The sequence below is a fragment of the Lithobates pipiens genome, unplaced genomic scaffold (genome assembly GCF_037356315.1).
Source record: "Lithobates pipiens isolate NorthernLeopardFrog02 unplaced genomic scaffold, aLitPip1_a1.2 Scaffold_3, whole genome shotgun sequence".
Classification (NCBI taxonomy): Eukaryota; Metazoa; Chordata; class Amphibia; order Anura; family Ranidae; genus Lithobates; species Lithobates pipiens.
In genome coordinates, this window is record NW_027507790.1 from 225512031 (window position 1) to 225527731 (window position 15701).

The window sequence follows — 15701 nt, forward strand, 5'->3', positions numbered from 1 at the left end:
ATTTATCAACATTGCACCTCATTTGCCACATTATTGCCCAATTAGACTGGAAAAGAAGAAGAAACATAAAGGACCAATCAGATGTGTTGCATTGCAAGGAGAATGCTGATAGAAGCAGAGTGGCAGAGAGATATGCTATTTCTCCTTTCACTGCCCAGTCACAGCCTGAAGGAGGGACAAGACCTGCAAGTGTTACCTAACTGCAACGGAGAAAAATGTACCGTATATACTCGAGTATAGGTCGACTCGAATATAAGCCGAGGCCCCTAATTTACCACAAAAAAACTGGGAAAACTTATTGACTCGTGTATAAGCCGAGGGTGAGACATGCAGCAGCTACTGTTACAGCTTAAAAGAGTGGAAAAGAGGGTCAACAATGCCCATCTGCAGCTGTATACCTCCCTGTGTCCATCCCTGTGTCCATCCCTGTGTCCATCACTGTGTCCATCCCTGTGTCCATCCCTGTGTCCATCCCTGTGTCCATCCCTGTGACCATCACTGTGTCCATTGCAGCCTACCTGTGTCCTGTGCATGCCTCCGTGTGCCAATCTGCAGCCTCTTTGTCCTTCTGCAGCCTCTGTGTCCTTCGATCCACCGATCTGCATGTATAAAAAACATACGGCGGCCATGCCAGGATTCAAAAGCCGCACCTCTCCTCCTCGGCTGTGACAGACGGCGGCCATTCCACTGTTCAAAAGCCGCCCCTCCGTCTGTGATAGGCGGAACACTCAATTTCCCAGCAGTCAGTGTTCCGCCTATCACGGACATCCTCTCATCCTCGTCCGTAGTATGAGGATGAGCGAGATTAGTCCAGGGGTTTGCTGCACCACAAATTATGAGAAACAGATTCAGCTACTCATATTAGTTATTATTACAAGGAAAAAGTTAATAATGCATTTATATTAAAAATACCAGGATTAGTAGTGTTGAAAAATGAACATTTCCAGTCAACTATACATTTTGGCTAATCATTACCGACTTTTATTCTGTAGAAAAGTCATGTCAGCTGATATAAATATAAGTGGATCACCTGTGAAGATATGTGTAATTCTATCCAGTCTTGTGATGAAAGCAAACCTGCCAAACAGAATGGCCAAGCTACAGTCCTCATCTTTGTCAACAGTGGCTCAAGAGACCCTGTCAAACTTCTATATGAAGTTTCCTATAATAAAAAGCATCTATACTTACCTCTCCGGTGGTTGGTGTCCCCATACTGCCCTGCTCCTGCTCTGCAGCCTCCATAAGACTCTTCAGGATTCTAGGCTTTCAAGAGTGTCAGATGGTTGCATTTTCTTCCTCTGTGTCCTGTAGTGATGTAGGGCAACGCCTCTCAACAGGGGTTTTCTTTGGGTTCCCGGGGAATACCGCAAACACAGGACCCAGTTTGCCCTGGATCAGCGCCATGAGTTGCCATGGTGTGGGCAGGTTGGCCACCAGCACCATAACAACCAATAATGCTCTAGAGCAGTATGCAAGGTGCCATTCGGTGCTATGGTTGTTGTGAAGATCCCCTGCTCAGTAGCACTCCCAGCTCTTCTGATCCCCCCGCTCAATAGTAGTCCCAGCTTTGCTGATCCCCCGCTCAGTAGTACCCCCAGCTCTGCTGATCCCCCACTCAGTAGTATCCCCAGCTCTGCTTATCCCCTGCTCAAAAAGAAACAAATGTTCCTGCGCTCAAAAGATTGTCGTACCTAAGTCAGGTAATAAAATATTTACAAAAATGTGAGGATGTACTCATTTTTATGAGATACTGTATATAAATGTATGTGTATAAATGTATTAAAACATAGACATTGTCAGTAGGGCAGTGGACAGTGCCAATCACTCACTGTGTTCATTCAGAAAAGGAAGATGTTGGTAAATGGAATATTTACCAGCCCTTCACTGTCTCCATCCCGAAAGGACCCTCCACAGCAGCCAGTGAGAGAGGAGAGGAGGGGAAGCCAGCAGAGTTGGGGGTGGGTCCAGGGAAGAAGAGGAAAGGGGTCAAGAGGGGTGGCGGGGGCAGCATATACTGGTACCAATCCCTTGTATTTTCCTCCTGTAGTAGGTGAATTCTGGTGGGAGGGAGAGTAGGAGAAGCCTAATTCCAGCTGCTGCAGGAAGGAAAATACATAATGGTTCCAGTATATGCCACCCCCGCTGCCCCTCATGTCTAGGTTCTGGGGGTTGGCAAGAAAATATCATGGTCTACCCATCACCTGACCACGATCAATGGGTAGATCACAGTTGATAGGTTGCTAACCCTAGATTAGGGTGTGCCCAGGCACACCCGGCACACCTTGTGCGCTCACCTATGAGAAGCAACTAATGTTATCCTATGTGTCCATGCACATTAGGTAGTCTAGAGGTGTTTTTGAAGCTCAGTGTTTAGAGGCAGAAAAACCCTTTGTTTTGCATTTTTGAGAGCATTTTTTCTGTCAGAAAAAAACACTAAACACTCCTATCCAGTCCCTAGTATATAAATAGATTGAGTGAACACCCAATCTGGGCCCCCTGAGGAAGTCACGTGGCATAACGCGTAGGTCATAGCCGGAGGACACAGCGGACCGGGAATGATGTGAGAGGCAGAAAACGCCAATGTTTTTTATCAATTTGAGTGCTTTTTACTGAATTTTGATGTAAGCAGATGTTATCTTTTAATAAATGGTTTGAGGTACATTGATACAACATTGGAGGCTTGTTTGTCTCATTCACCCCCACACGTGAGATGTGATCTTTGACTGAGAAGTTGCAAAGGGGACTCCGGAAGGAAGGATCAGTTTACCCCTATTGGATTTGGTCCCAAGGCTCATGTTTTGTGATTATGAGGTCCGAGTTCTGTAAGAACTGAGGTGTATAGACTCTCTGGGAACTATCTATCTAAAGCACACATTCTCAACCAGGGTTCCTCCAGAGGTTTCTAGGGGTTCCTTGAGCTGTGGCTGATGAACCACCTTTTTGATGGTGCCTACAGAGTTCCAGGTTCAACATCACTTAACAAAGGCAGAACCATGACGTAAAATATTTATATAGCTGTCTTTAAGGGTGGCATTCTGAGCACCACTTTAAGGGGAACATTCTTCCTATTGATCAGTATAAGGAGCATTGTTCCTGACCCCTAAAGAATTGGTTTTAGTAAGGGTTCCTCAAGACCTGAAAATTATTTCTGGGGTTCCTCTAGAGTTAAAAGGTTGAGAAAGCCTGATCGAAGGACTTGTTATCTAATCACCGATTGTATTAGAACACTTATCTTCCTACAATCATTTGACTTTTTATATATTTTTTTTTTTTTCACTATTATTGTTTATTTATTATGGTAATTATGTATAGATGAAGGAATAGCCCAAGATCACATACATTATTCAACTAAACGCTCTTAAATGCTAGTACAAAAAAAAGAAAATGCTCAAAATGTGTTTTTTTTTTCTTCTGCCAAGAGCACTGGATTTTTTTAAGCTAGTGAGCATGGAGCCATAAACCCCAAGGCAAACATTTATTATATTGCAGCTTACCAATTCTTAGTTGTGGTGGCTGCATTCGTTTTCTTTTTTTGTTTTGCCTTTATTTTCACCTGGAGATCTATCTGGCCAGTGAGTCTGTTGTTTTTCAGTAGAACAAGCTGTCCTGCAGATGTAGCAGTAGTGCCCATCCAGAGTGAGGGCACTCTATTACAGGGGGTGTGTTACTGGCCAATCACTAGGTAAAAAAAGAGAAAAAAAGAAAACGAATGCAGCCAGCACATCTAAGGATTGGTATGGCTGCAATATATGACATTTTTGGTTTGGGATTTAATATTAAATACATACTGGAATACATTTTTTTTAAAGAGTTTATTGCCACTTTAAAGTGCCAGTCCAGCAGAAACCTTTATAGTAGAACCCCCCAGCCCATTCTATCAGTCTCTATAGGGTCCCTTTAACCCTTTACTACTTGATAAAGAATGGCAGTCCATAGAGTGGAAGAGGGTTGATCTGCCTCTTCCAGGGACCTGTATGGAAATGCTGGGACTGTCCCTAGAAGCAGACAGAGGGGTCAGGGAGGGGAATGGCATCCTTTGCAGCATCCAGAGTAAAGTGATATTAGATCTGACTTCACCTAAGAGATATTCCGAAGTGTGCACAGCCAATCAGCGCAGGCGGCCCCCCCTTCTGGAGCACGTGACGTGCAGGGAGACTATAAATCCATCCCCACCGCTCTGTGCCTTGGCACTCAGTGTTCTTCATGTGGATCGGAGCACATCTGTCCTCCAGGCTGTGTGTGTGTGTGGACTGAGGATTACATCGGAAGGAGTGCGCCCCTTGGATGTGTATGTGTGGACAGAGGTGACCCCCACAGCTCTCTGCACCCCCCCTCAGCTGTGTCCCCCCCACCACCACCACCACCTCCCCCCCCTGGACCAGCTGCTGTCACAGGAGCCCCCATGTCTTCATCTGACTCTCCGCAGTTGTTGATGGTGTGTGTTCCTTGGATTCCTCAGCCGGATCTTTACCCTCACCATTATTCCCACTACTGATCGGGACATTCGGGGCTACTGCTACTGCTGGCGACATTCTTCGGGCTAAGGACAAGTTATAGTATAGGAGGACACCTGGACAGGTCACTTATTGTCGGGAGATCGGATTCATGTCCCTCAAGGAGAGGCCACACAAACGGTAAGACCCCTGAACTCTGCAACATTGTAACTACAAATTGCAACAATGTTAGCAACTAGAAACGGCAATATTGTAACTAGAAACGGCAACATTGTAAGTAGAAACGGCAATATTGTAACTACAGACGGTAATCTTGTAACTACAAACGGCAATATTGTAATAAGCTAGAAACTGCAACATTGTAACTAGAAACTGCAACATTGTAATTACAAACTGCCACATTGTAACTAGAAACGTCAATGTTGTAACTAGAAACGGCAATAATGTAACCACAAACGGCAACATTGCAACTACAAAACTGCAATAATATAACTATAAACTGCATTATTGTAATACGCTAGAAACCAACATTGTAACTACAAACTGCAACATTGTAACTGCAAACTGCAATATTGTAACAAAATAAAAGCTGCAACATTGTAACCAACTAGACACAGCAATATTATAATAAAATAGAAGATGCAACATTGTAACCAACTAGACACAGCAATATTGTAATCAGCTAGAAACGGCACCTTTGTATATCCACCTAGACACTGCAACACTGTAATAAGCTAGAAACTACAACATTGTAATCAGCTAATAACTGCAACATTGTAACCAACTTACTAGACCCCGCAACGTTCCATTCTTAAAGTGACACTCCACTTTTTTTGTTACTGATGCAGGGCATCCAGATCATCAACTCTGTGAATAGAATAAATAAGCGCTGTTAAAGCAATCTTGTCCAATAATTCAAACTGATCTAAACCCGAAAAAGCAAGATTAGATTTAATTGCCGCTCACTAATCCTAATGCCCCGTACACACGATCCGAATATCGTATGAAAATTGTCACCCAAGGAAGAATCGTACGATTTTCGTATCGTGTGTACACTACTTTCGGAAGATGATGACGACAGTTCACCCGATATTATTCCATCAGACAAGCATGAACATTTTCCTTGTATGACACCAGATAGTACGATTTTCCTTTATGCCCCATACACACGATGAGATTATCGGACGAATGATCGTCCGTTTTTTATTGCATGCTAATCTCAGATCGAATCTGATGAGTTTACTAAAGTCACGAAAATTCCCGCACGACAGAAAAAAAATTCGGAAGTGATGTCATGTGTTGTAATGCATTTGTATTGCATTTTCAAACGATAGCTGTACTGATTAAACGAAAATCGTACGATCTGGCATCGTACGAAAAAAATTTCCGTGCATGTCCGATAGAATAATATCGGATGTACTGTCCTAATCGGCTCTCGAAAGCTCTGTACTAACGATCCGATTATCGTACGATCGCTTCGAAAGCGGTATTTTCCGTACGATTTTCGGATCGTGTGTACGGGGCATTAGTCAGTACAGTTGTCGCCCGAAAATACAATGCATATACATTTCAACACATGACATCACTTCCGATTTTTTTTTCTGTCGTACGAGAATTTTTGTGACTTTATTTACCTATTCAATTTCTACTTGCGACTATTACGTGAAAAAGGTCGTACAACTGCTTTCACACTCTTTGGAACACTTTTACGTTAAAAAAAATGTAATTGCCAGAAAAGCTCAAGGAAATTCTATGTATTCACACTGGGACGTTGTGTTTCCATTGCGGCGTAAAAAAAAATCCTGCTTGCCACATTTTTGGAGCATGTTTGGTCAGTTAAAAAAAACACTGAAAACGCACCTCCCCATTGAAATGGAAAACAGGAAAAAATGCATCTAAATAGCGTCAAAAATTCACATGCGATGCATTTTGTGGTGCGGTTTAACTATTTATTTTTGCAAAGTTTGCTAGAAAGGGTATATAGTAGTGTGCAGAGTGTTCATCCATTATTTTTAGTGCAGTTTTAGTCACATATCCTTTAAAAAATGCACTGTAAACGCTTAAAACGTGCAGTAAAAAACGCTCCATTAACACCTAGGCATTTTACAGGCAGCTTTGATGCGAACGAGTGTGAAAAAAGATGTATCGGCTTTTTTTTACGCTTTTTTCCTTATCCACACACACACGTTGATTTTATTTAATTCATTTGTTTATCAGATCAATGTGCCATTTGATCAAAACAATCAAATCTGCAAACAATCAAATAGTATTAGCTTCTCTAGGCTCCATTTAGACTCCATTTATATTGGAGATGATCAGATAATAATGATCGTTTTGTATCAGTCAACAGCGCAAAGAATCTTAGTGAATATGATCACATTTCGATTGATCAGATTACAATGGGGAAACAGAGATGCGATTGTTAATGTACGATTCGCACGCTATGATCGTATCTTCACTGGTGATCAAGGTCCTCTTCCCTATGTGTGACATATGGATCAAATGGGTTTTTATTTATTTATTACAGTTACTTATATAGTGCCGTCAATTTAGGCAGTGCTTTACATATATATTGTACATTCACATCAATCCCTACCCTCAAGGATCTTACAATCTGAGGTCCCTAACTCACATCCATACATACACATACTAGAGCCAATTTAGACAGGAGCCAATTACCCTACCGGCATGTCTTTGGAGTGTGGGAGGAAACCGGAGTCGCCGGAGGAAACCCACACAGGTAGAACATGCAAACTCCAGGCAGGTGGTGCCGTGGTTGGGAGTCGAAGGTGGTTGTGGACTATCAATAGATTATTCCTATCAGAAGAGATCGATCAGAAAAGAATCTGATCATTTATGGAAACGTATAGGGCCACCATTCATTTTCACCAGCCAGTAACACATTTCTTGTCTCAGCCCCCGTTCACACCTAAGTGGTGCGTTTTCCAGGCATTTTTTTTTAAGTGTTTTGAAAGCATTTTTGCATGTGTATGCTGGCTCGTGGGTGGAAGGAGAGGATGAGAGCAGAGGATAACACTTGTGTCGCTTACATGCGCATCTGCTGAGGCCTGTGAGGCTAAAAACACACAATGCCACTTCCAAAAAAGTTCATGTACCTTTCAGAACTTCGGTGACTGAGCATAGGCATGTGAGCAGCCATAATAAAAAAAAATAGGATTTTTGTTGCTGAGCAATGTTATGTGTAGGGAAATGCGCAACAAAATGTTTAGGTGTGAATGGGGGCTTCCAAGGGCTACACTCACTCCTCCACCGTATCTATGGAGGAGCAATGGAGCCACCCTTGGACAGCAGCATTGTTACTCAGTGCATAGGTTAGTGATAGGTGGACTAGTAGATTAAGATGGACTTTACATAAGTGACTAACATCACTTTTTATGCAGCTTATTTTTTTTCCTTTTGGAATAAAGATTTTACATTATAAATGTTGACCCCTCAGAGCTATGACCACCTCTATCTGAGAAATTAGTTGCCTGGTCCCCCTGGGCACACTTTGGTTTCTCCCATCATTATAAGACACAGAAGAGACATAGTGGTGAATGGATAGTGGTGAAACCTTAACATGCAGAGGGGGGCATGTTATCACTTTCTAGAATTGGCTACTACCACAAAGTGCAGAGAAGGGGAGTTATCACTTAGAAGTTTTGGATACTACCACAATGTGCGTGAGGGGGGGGGGAGGTTATCACTTGGAAGTGTTGGATACTACTACAATGTGCATGGGGGACAGGCTATCATTTGGAAGTGTTGGATACTACCACAATGTGCGTGGGGGGGGGCAGGTTATCACTTGGAAGTGTTGGATACTACTACAATGTGCATGGGGGACAGGCTATCATTTGGAAGTGTTGGATACTACCACAATGTGCGTGGGGGGGGCAGGTTATCACTTGGAAGTGTTGGATACTACTACAATGTGCATGGGGGACAGGCTATCATTTGGAAGTGTTGGATACTACCACAATGTGCGTGGGCGGGGGCAGGTTATCACTTGGAAGTGTTAGATACTACCACAATGTGAATAGGGGGGCAGGTTATCAATTGGAAGTGTTGTATACTACCACAATGTGCAGGGGGGGGGGGGCAGGTTACCACTTGGAAGTGTTGGATACTACCACAATGTGCGTGGGGGGGACAGGTTATCACTTGGAAGTGTTGGATACTACCACAATGTGCAGGGGGGGCAGGTTATCACTTGGAAGTGTTGGATACTACTACAATGTGCATGGGGGACAGGCTATCATTTGGAAGTGTTGGATACTACCACAATGTGCAAGGGGGAGGGGGGAAGGTTATCACTTGGAAGTGTTGGATACTACCACAATGTGCGGGGGGGGGGCAGGTTATCACTTGGAAGTGTTGGATACCACCACAATGTGCGGGGGGGGGGGGGGCAGGTTATCACTTGAAAGTGTTGGATACTACCAGGGGCCATAGTTGGGCTGGCTGCCTGCTAGATCAGTGAGTGTACCTAGAGTAAGGTTTAGCGGAAACTTTTTTCCTGAGAGACATGTAAGATGCCATATATAATATTTCTGTTTTGGGGTTTAGATATGCTTTAAACATGATTAGTTAAACGTACTTATCTGGTAGATGGCCACCTCTTCCATCTGTACTCAGAGTTGTGCTCACATCTATCTGCCAAGTTGCCTGGTCCCCCAGGGCACACTGTGGTTTCACCCATCATTATAAGACACAGTTGAGACATAATGGTCAATGCATACTACCACAACATGCAGAGGGGCCAGGTTATTACTTGGAAGTGTTGGATACTACCTCAATGTGCAGAGGAAGGGAGGTCCTCACTTGGAAGTGTTGGATACTACCACGACGTAAAGAGAGGGGGGCAAGTTATCACTTGGAACTGTTGGATACTATCAGGGGCCGTAGTTGGGCTGGCTGCCTGCTTGATCAGTGAGTGTGCCTAGTGTAAGGTAGCAACATGATCCCATTAGAGGAAACTTTTCCTTAGTGACATGGATGGCATTGATACTTCTCCTTCTGAAAATACTTCTTTCCTGGCTGTCATATTTACCCTCTCGGATCCCTTAAGGATGCCTGACTTTAATAGATGTGCATACTAATTTCTGGTCCTTTACTCATACCTTACTGAACCTTGATGATCAATGGACTAGTATCTTCAGAAGGGGGATTCTGAGTCTCCTTGAGGTACCAGTGGTAGATAATTGTTCCAGTTTTGCACAGTGCCAGCAGCAATCTATAGTTATCTCTGGAAGGTTCAGGTGTATGGATAGTAGCATAAATGTGGCTGATTGCGTCAGGAGCTGTTGTCTACAGAATGCACATTGACATTTTGTGTACGGAATGCTTACATAGACACAGTACTGCATGGTTATATAAGGGCTATGTCGGAAGAGTGATTCTTCTTTTGGTGATTGCAGTGGTAAGGTATTAATTTCCCTGCTGACCTGGAACACTGCAAAACCTCACTTGCTAGCTAGGGAGCGACATCTCACTGGTTCACGCAGAGAGGTAGCGACCCCGCAAGAAAAGGTCTTGTAGGCTACATTACACTATAGCCTCCTGTTTTTTGGTTTATTAAATGCAGGAGAAAGTTTATACTTCTTATGCCTCCCAGATCATTTTCTCCTGTATTGAAATGTACTGTGTTTACACGCATTTAGATGTGTTCAGAGTATGGCATTTACCATGGACACACAGAAGTCCATATGCTTTAAATGCACCTGAATGCATATGCAGTATGTGTTTAGAAATGTTCTATAGAAGAAGTCACCAGAACTCACTTGTACATCAAAGACACAGTGTCGTCTTGAGGAAGGGATCTTGCGAGGTTCCCAAACGTTGGCTATATTTGATGTACATTGTGAAGTGACACTAATAAAACCATGAAAATCTTTGATCGTTGGAACAAGTGAGTGCTGGTACTTGTTGCACAGATCCATCCTCTGATGTCATTATGAGCACCATCTAATCCTACTGATCACAGCATTGTATGGAGTGCAGCCTTGACCTATATTACTTTATAGAAATGTCCTATAAATACTTGGATGTCATTCTCTGTGTGAATGAGGACTTTGTGTTTTAATTGTAGCTCGCTCATCAGGTGTAGCGCCACAGGTCACGTATACATGTCTGTAAGTACATGTCCTCAAAGGATGGCCATCAAAAAATGGATGTTTCCCACAAAGCACTATGGATACTACTTCTCCCTTCCCTCCTGTGCTCTGAGTTGTGGGGGGAACCTTAGGCGTCATCCTCACAATGCAGGACATTTAACCCTGCATTTCATGTAGAGGAGGCAGGCATGCAACCCCCGGCCAGGATCACTTTATAGAAGAGGTGTAGTTGGAGTGGTCTCAAAGATGGAGGGAGCTTACAGGAGGGAGGAGTTAGGTAAATATTTCTCCTTATTCCTGCAACTCTGGACCTAACTTTAGAGCACTTTGTTGCAGCCATTCTAAAACAGGGGTTACATAAAAACCTAGGGTTTCTCCAAAGTTTGCTGGAAGTTCCTTGAGCTATGGCTGATTGACCTCCCATCTGATGGGGCCTTCACAGATTGGGGACCAAAGCTGCTTGAAAGAGCCAGCAACATTACACCAATTATCTTTTAAAATGCCTTTAAGAGTGACACTCTGAGCACCAATGTAAAGGAGCACTTTCCCCACAGACCAGCAGTGTAAGGTGCATTCTTCCCATTGACCCTCAATGCAAGGGGCATTCTTCCCACTGACCCCCAATATAAGAGGCATTCTTCTCAGTGATCACAAATGTAAGGGACATTCTTCCCTCTGACAACTAATGTAAGAGACATTCTTCCCACTGACCACCAATGTAAGGGACGTTCTTCCCACTGACCACCAATGTAAGGGGCATTCTTTCCAGTGATCACCAATGTAAGGGGCATTCTTTCCAGTGATCACCAATGTAAGGGGCATTCTTTCCAGTGATCACAAATGTAAGGGGCATTCTTTCCAGTAATCACCAATGTAAGGGGCATTCTTTCCAGTGATCACCAATGTAAGGGGCATTCTTTCCAGTGATCACCAATGTAAGGGGCATTCTTTCCAGTGATCACCAATGTAAGGGGCATTCTTACCAGTGATAACCAATGTAAGGGCATTCTTCCCATGGACCTCCAATGTAAGGGGCATTCTTCCCACTGACCACTGATGTAAGGGGAATTTTTCCCACTCACTTCCAATGTAATAGGACATTCTTTCCACTTAGCACTGATGTAAGGGGCATTCTTCCCATGGACCCCCCAATGTAAGAGACATTTATCCCACTGACCACCAATGTAAGGAGCATTCTTCCCACTGACCACCATTATAAAGGGCATTCTTCTCACTGACCTTTGATGAATTGGTTTTAGCAGGGGTTCCCTTAGACTTGAAAATGAAATCATGGGTTCGTCTAGAGTAAAAGATTGAGAAAGGCTGCTGTAGGGAATAAAAATAAACCTCATCTGATTATTCTTTCAGCAGTATCACTAGGTTTCCTTTGCACAGACCTCTTTTTTGTATACGGAGCATTTCTAGTTCATATGCTGTACAGCCGGCGACCCACAACAGACATTTGCCACCCCAAACACAGACAAAAGTTGTAAACACGACAAGAAGCTGCGTTATAATTACCCAGTGGGCAGAGAAATATTTTGCCTGAGGTTAAAGTGAAACCAAGCCATGCATTGCTAATAGATTAACAAATCTTGCAACTTGCAATGTCAGGCAAAGCCCCCTGTTGGCTCTGTAGCTGCTGTAGAACTACAAATCCTAGCATGGGTACAAGGAGTTCTAGGTGGGAACAGACGGGGAGCCAAAGGTTGCCTATAATGTATTATCTCCCCCATGAAGACTTAATGTATACATGAGGAGGGTTGTCACTCATAGCTGCACCCCTGTCAAGATGTAATCAGGTATTGTGGATGCCTCAGGCTCCTCGCTGCATGATGTCCCCAGTGGAAGAATCAATGTGTGGTCTCCTCTCATTGGTATCAGTCCATCTCTGTATGCATTACTGGCCTCTGCAATGACAAACACATGCCTGATTAAACAAACACACATTGCCTGTTTGAATCAACACATCACTATGCATTAATCTCTCATCCTCACTTGTTTCCAGCCCAGTGTTCATATTTTCACTAGCTGTGCAACATTTTGCCTATTGTATTTAATGGACTGGTTTCTAGGTTTTCTCTAGTGGCTATTAGTATCAGACAGTGCAGTCAACATTGTTGCTGAACATCTGCTGAGATATAATGTATAACAGAATAAGCCAGACAGTGTGGCAGCCGGGACTCACACCAAAGATTTGCAATACGATAAGGTACAGAAAAAGAATAAGCACTTTGCTGGGGTACTAAGCAGGAAGCTGAGTGTGTATTAGGGACAAGAGGCTGTTCCATGTAAATATATCATTGGAAACTATACACAGAGCCAGAAGTAAGATAATGCACTTTAATATTTTGACATAATTCTGATATTACTCACCTGTTTCTAGACTCGAGATTCATTTTATTCGTTTAGAGCAGGCTTTATCAATCAGGGTTCCATGGAAACTTAGAGTTCCTCTAGAGCAGCCTTTCTCAACCTTTTCAACACAGATGAACCCTTAAAATAACTATCTGGTCCCAGGGAACCCCTGCTAAAAATGACTACGTCTACAACTCATGTTACATTAGTGTGATGGTCAGTAGAAAGAATGCTCCTTACACTTGTGGTCTTTGAGAAAAATGACCCCTTTACAGATAGCTAAAAGGATCAGTGGTGTCGGTGGGAACTTATCTGAAAGGCAGAAATGTATCCTTGCTCAAGGAAACCCTAGCAACCCCCTGAGGAACTCTAAAGTTCCATGGAACCCTGGTTAAGAAACCCTGCTCCAGAGGTTCCTGGGTGTGCACCGAAGAAGGAGCAGTTTCTGTCTCTCAGATAAGTTCCCAGGGACATTGATTATTTTAGTCATCTCTAAGAGGAGGATCCTTCCCATTGACCACTAATGTAAGGAACATTCTTCCCATTGACCACTAATGTAAGTAACAGTCTTCCCATTGGCCACTAATGTAAGGAACATTCTTCCCATTGGCCACTAATGTAAGGAACATTCTTCCCATTGACCACTAATGTAATCAACATTCTTCATAATGACCACCAATGTAAGGAACATTCTTCATATTGACCACCAATGTAAGGACCATTTCTCCCATTGACTACCAAGCTAAGGAACATTCTTCCCATTGACCACCAATGTAAAGAACATTTTTCCCATTGACCACATTGTAAGCAACACTCTTCCCATTGACCACCAATGCAAGGAACACTCTTCCCATTGACTACCAATGCAAGGAACACTCTTCCCATTGACCACCAATGCAAGGAACACTCTTCCCATTGACCACCAATGCAAGGAACACTCTTCTCGTTGACCACCAATGCAAGGAACACTCTTCCCGTTGACCACCAATGCAAGGAACACTCTTCCCGTTGACCACCAATGCAAGGAACACTCTTCCCGTTGACCACCAATGCAAGGAACATTCTTCCCGTTGCCCACCAATGTAAGGAACATTCTTCCCGTTGACTACCAATATAAGGAACATTCTTCCCGTTGACTACCAATCTAAGGAACATTCTTCCCGTTGACTACCAATGTAAGGAACATTCTTCCCGTTGACTACCAATGTAAGGAACATTCTTCCCGTTGACTACCAATGTAAGGAACATTCTTCCCGTTGACTACCAATGTAAGGAACATTCTTCCCCTTGACTACCAATGTAAGGAACATTCTTCCCCTTGACTACCAATGTAAGGAACATTCTTCCCCTTGACTACCAATGTAAGGAACATTCTTCCTGTTGACCATCAATGTGAGGAACATTCTTCCCATTGACCATCACACTAATGTACACTAAGCTGTAGATTTAGTTATTTTAAGGTAGGGGTTCCCTGAGACCAGAAAGTTATTTCAAGGGTTCCTTCCTGTTTAAAAGGTTAAGAATCTGTTTTAGACTAAACGTCCACAGTAGGCACCAGTAATATAGTAATGACGTACCATGGTGCACTACAAAGGATGTATAAAACCATTTATTTCAGCTACAACCTGAAAAATCTGTTCTCCCCACCACAGTTCTCCCCACCTGGGGCATCATCAAGATCAACAAGTCGATTTTTCAATCAACGCTTTTCGGGTGAGCTGGGTAGAAAATTGTTGGCTGAAAAGTACTCAGATGTAATCACGGTTTGGGTACTCTGACAGCCACAGCTGTCAGAATACAATAACTGACAGGAAATATTCCTTCATCAAAGCTGTTTTATTGGCCCACGGGCTGAAGAGCAGAAGTCTAATAGATTCTTCTATCCACACTAAACAGAAATATAAGCTTGTATGGCTATCCTAACAAATGTGATATAGCAAGGCGAGAAAGTGAAAGTTCCCCACTTTGTAAACGTATTGTGTTTTTTTTGTCTTTGGTGCAAATTCACACTGCCCGCTGAGAATTGGTCACAGCACAGTGTACCCTTGATTTTGGTCCAAGTTAGCTACGCTTTGCCGTAGACTTCTATTTATGTCCCGTGGTTTTGGTGTGTTTTTTAAAGTGCACCTGGGACATAATAGGAGTCTATGGCAAAGTGCAGCTAACCCGCACCAAAACCGCGGGTACACTGTGTTGCAGCGAAAGCTCAGCAAGCCAGTGTAAAGCCCCCTTATATACGCTCTGGAGACATTTCTTATGGTGATGATGGGTGCTTAAGAAGTTTGTATATACTTCTCCTGTACTGAGAGCGTGCTCATTGCCTGCTCCCAGCACACTGATCGAGCTGTCATTGGAAACTCTCAGCCTCTGGAATTGGGAGCAAGTGGACAGGCTCCTGATATACTCACCATACCACTTTCATATGAAAGGTTTATTGAACCCTCAGTTTTGTTTGTTTTTTTGCATTACAATAACAAACATGTTATACTTATCTTGTTATACTTACCTGCTGAGGGGTTTTTCACAGAGCAGCCCAGATTATCCCCTTCCCAGGTCCCGTGCCAGTGCTCCTGCCCTCCTCCTCCTGCTGGGTGCCCCCCACACCAAACAGCTAGCTCTGGGGGAAACCAAGCAGGCATGCTCCTGAACCACGGCTCTGTGTCCATTCATACATAGAGCCGTGGCTTGGCCCCACCTAATCCATCTCCTGATTGGCTCACTGGCTGTGATTGACAGCAGCGGGAGCCATTGCCATTGCCAAAAGCAAATCAGG

At 43.4% G+C, this 15701-nt stretch overlaps 1 protein-coding gene across 1 annotated transcript in view; it reads left to right on the forward strand.

Annotated features, from left to right (window-relative positions):
- Window positions 1–4202: 4202 nt before the first annotated feature.
- Window positions 4203–15701, forward strand: part of GDNF (glial cell derived neurotrophic factor) — a 102903-nt gene continuing 91404 nt past the window's right edge. The window contains exon 1 of the mRNA XM_077462834.1: window positions 4203–4634. The gene's annotated coding sequence lies outside the window, so the exon portion shown is untranslated. The remainder of the gene's footprint in view (window positions 4635–15701) is intronic.